Source organism: Crocuta crocuta, unplaced genomic scaffold (genome assembly GCF_008692635.1).
Source record: "Crocuta crocuta isolate KB4526 unplaced genomic scaffold, BGI_CrCroc_1.0 scaffold17, whole genome shotgun sequence".
NCBI lineage: Eukaryota > Metazoa > Chordata > Mammalia > Carnivora > Hyaenidae > Crocuta > Crocuta crocuta.
In genome coordinates, this window is record NW_027532041.1 from 348491 (window position 1) to 352845 (window position 4355).

At 33.5% G+C, this 4355-nt stretch overlaps 1 long non-coding RNA gene across 1 annotated transcript in view; it reads left to right on the plus strand.

Annotated features, from left to right (window-relative positions):
- The window catches only part of LOC144241755 (uncharacterized), a 67979-nt gene that overhangs the window by 57254 nt on the left and 6370 nt on the right, over positions 1-4355 (plus strand). The gene's annotated exons all lie outside the window — the stretch shown is intronic.

Below are 4355 nucleotides of genomic sequence, written 5' to 3' on the forward strand. Positions count from 1 at the left end.
AAAAAAAAAAAAAAAAAAAAAAAGGAAATGATTACTTTACCATAAACTAAGATCCTGATAGAAATGTTTGAAGATGTTATGAAAGAGTTTTGTACATTGAATGAGAGGCTGGACAAAGTAATATTTGGGTTCCTTTAAACAGTTTTTTTTTTTTTTTTTTTTTTACTCTTCTGTGATTCTAAAAACCTGGTTTGATTACTAATGAGTACAATTTGTGAATAACATTCCAAACCAGTGAAGTAGTCATACCCTTTAAGAGTATAATCTGTGACAACACTGATTTGGAATCCACCAGAAGATATTAATGAAATGGAAAGAATTATCTATCAGCATATTATATTATTTATTTTGAACAAATGTATGTGAAAACATGTATTTGTGAGGCATACAGTGGAGAAAAGAAAACATGACCCATAATTTTTGCATGTTCAAGCAGGGAGAAAGCAGAAACAGTAGAGAGAAAGTTGCCTTCCATCTCTGAAAAAGCCTGAGGATAAAGCAGATGACTTATCTATCTGCCAGATATCATTTGATGATAATGTCACACCCACCTGTCAAAGTTATCCCTTTTTCTATAGTGGCTAAAAGCCTAGAAACCACATTTCTTATATAATCTTGAGAAATTTATTAGACATTTGGAAGGTGCAAGAAAAGGAGAATCTATATTTTTCAGTAACAGCAATGGACAGACACATGGATTCGAGAGATGACAGATGTGGAATTTTGCTAGCAGGTTCCAACTGTCCTTAAAATACCCCACTTAGATTTTTAGTGAGTTGAGATTATTACAACACCTCTGAAATTCTTTTTTGAAATTCCTGAGGAAACAGCAATGATTCTAATGCATTCATTCCTCCAGAACTTCCAAAAGTTTTATAACCCTATTTCTCCTGTATAATAAATCTTTCTTACTTGAAATACTTAGTGAAGTTCCTGGGGTTTTTTTGGCAAATCCTGACTGTTTAAACCTAAGACAAGTATTATGGACTACAGTGTGCTTGATAATTTAGGAATTTTATTTACTTATTTAAGCATCTATTATATACTAAGCACTATGCTATTATACGTAATTGTATACTCAGAGATAGCTTGATCCTTGCCCTCATGATGTTTACATTTAGTGGGGAAAAAGGGACAATTAAAACTGATTTTAAGAGCAACTCAGGTAATTCTAAGAACCTGAGTTCTTACAATTTTAAGAACCACAATAGAAATGTTTATCTTTCCACCAAATCTGCTTTTCATCTCCAATTGCTCATTTCAATACTCATTACAATAATTCATCCAGGCACTCAAGCCATAAAACTAGGAAACATTCTGGATTCTTCTTTCATTTCTTATTGTAATCACATAAATGATAGATTTTGTTTCTTAAATAGTACCTGTAAATGTTTCTTTGTCTCCATCCCATTGCACTTGAATTATGTTGATAAAAAATCAAGAGATTTGGAACCACATTAACTCTAATTTAAATCCTGGTCATGCCATTTGCCAACTATGAGAAATAAAACATATTATATAATTTCTGTAGGGCATAAAAACAGTAGTGCATAGTATGGCATTTTTAACAATTAAAGATTGTATTCACAAAGCATCTAGTCCAGTGTCTGCCTGATTAGTAGGTGCCTCTTCCTCTACTCATGTCCCACCCATTTATTTCACTTGTAATTGCAAGTTGTATAGCTCACTTCAACAGAAGTAATATCCTCACTGACTTCTCTATCGTCTTCTGACACCTAAATCTCTTTTCCTTAATGATTCCAGAGTCATCATTACAAAATACAAATTTAATTATATTCCTCTCCTGCTTAATGGTTTTCAATGATTCCTTAAATATTAGAGGATGGAGTTCAACCTATTTAAATATTCAAAACTTTACTTTTTATCACCTGACACCTAGATATTTTTCAAGTCTTCTGTGTCCTTCTCGTATGTTTCACTATCTCATCCAATCCAAAATATTACTTTACATAAAGGAGAAAGTAATATGACGTAGCAGAAATCTCAGTAAATGTGCATTAAATTCCAGCTTCTTTACTTGTGTTATCTTGGGCAAAGTCACTTGGATAATCTGTGTTTCACTTTTCTCAGCTATACAAGGAAGACAGTAATATTCATTTCAGTATTCTGAAGTTTAAATGAAGATGAATGAACAATATTGAAGTTCTCTTTAGACTGCAAGATTCCATGGAAATGCAAGATTAATACTATTTGGTGGTCTTATTATGTTGTGACAGTGATTTTTATTTATCAATGTGTAGCAATGTTCCAGGGGCTGAACACCACATGATTTTCCTAAATAAGAAACTGTGATCCATTTGCTCAATGGCTGCACAATTTGAAGAGTGGGAAAGATTTAGAAGGGACATTTCAATATCACTAAATATGCTGAGTTCAGAAGAAAACTTAATGGCCTGTTATATTGTTTGCTTGTTATTCAACAACAGACATATTTGTCTTAATGTATTCAGTAAGTACTGAATATGAACACCAAAGCCAGGTGAGCCTTCCTGGCTAAAATGTCCTTAAAAAAATTTTTTTTTAAAGTTTTATTTATTTCTTAGAGAGAGAGTGTGTGTGAGCAGGGGAGGGTCAGAGAGAGAATCTGAAACAGGCTCCAGGCTCTGAGCTAGTTGTCAGCACGGGACTCGAACCCATAAGCCATGAGATCATAACCTGAGGGGAAGCCAGACGCTTAACCGACTGAGCTACCCAGGTGCCCCAAAATCTCCTTTAAAAATTTTCTACTTTGGTGGATCACATCTGTGAAACATAAATATCTAAAACCTGGTTTGGAATCTGTGATTTACCTTTGCAAAAGAAGATCAAACTTTAGTTTGATGAGAGTTCAAAAGATCAGGCTTAATAAAAGTTCATCAGTGATACAGAGAAATCATTTTGAATCTCAATCAGAGGGTTTTGCTAAGTCTTTTAGAGGAGCAAGATTTCTAGAGATAGACTTGATAAGGTAACAAAGCTAAATCTTTGAGAGGATTTAGAAAGGGATTTAGTGAGTCAATCCCATCTCTTTTGTGTTCTACCTGTGGTTGCCAAGGTAACAAGTAATTTGGGATTCCCAGATTTTTTTCCTAAACCTAACATCAGAAATAACAGTTACTAGACAACTTACTGTCTTCTAGTGTGTCCACATAAGTCTCTAGATTCTACTCTCAAGAAAAAAAAAAAAGTAAACTTCTATTATATTTTCCCTCAGACAAACATGCACTTTTTAAATAAATCAACTGCTGCTTTTCCATTTAAAAATCTCTTATTTGTCTCTAAACTATACCAGGGATTTTATTTGTAGTTTACTTTATCACTGGCCATTGTTTGTGACCTAACATAAATGTTGAAATATACTCTAGTTTCTTCAGAGAAGAAAACATACCTCTACAGAGAATGAACAAATGGGTCAACATAACATAATGACCTAAGATAAGACATTTATTTGTTCACTTATTTATTCAATATTTAATGAGGCACCCTGTGCCAAGCCTTAGAAGAGCCTTTGGAAACAAACACACAAACAAGAATAAAATATAAACACAAAACATGATCTTGGCCTCATGAACTTCAGTTTAGTGAAGCAAATCAACATTTAAAGACATTTGTTAAAAGCTGCTATTTTTAAAAATCCTCCTACTCTTTACTTTTTTTTCCATGTTAAAACTTTGAATGCACTTTCCATTTGAAAAGCACCTCTAGTTCTGAAAAGAGGCCAGAGTGGGCTCCAGAAGAGAGATAGGGTACAGTTATTTGCTATATAAGAGTGACCTTAGGCTAGGGTGCCTGGATGGCTCAACTGGTTGAGCATCCAATTCTTGATTTGAGCTCAAGTCATAATCTCCTAGTCACGATCTCAGTGGTTGTAAGCTGGACTCCTGCACTGGGCTGAGATTCTCTCTCTGCCCCTCCCTGCTTGCTCGTGCTTTCTTTCTTGCTCTCAAAATAAATAAACATTTAAAAAAAAAAAAGAGTGATTTTAGGCTATAAGAGAAAAGTGTAGTGTTAATCTTGGTATTCCTAAGGTGGTTGTTTCAAGTTCACCCAGAAATTAAATAATGCTACGAAATTGGTAGAGGAGACATTATCAAAAAGAATAAAAATATATTAGGCTATATTACCCCCTTTTTACATCCCTTCAGAACCTAAAAAGGTAGTAATCAATATAGGCAAGAACCAAGTAACCAAATCTCAATATTGATACTAAATTCATAATAATAGCTATGATTTTTATGTATGAGACAGAATGGGCTATAACAATGAGGAAATTAGCTATGTTTATTAAACAACCATATGATCATTTCAATAGATGCCCAAAAAAAAAAGCTGAAAAAATCCATTCCTATTTATAA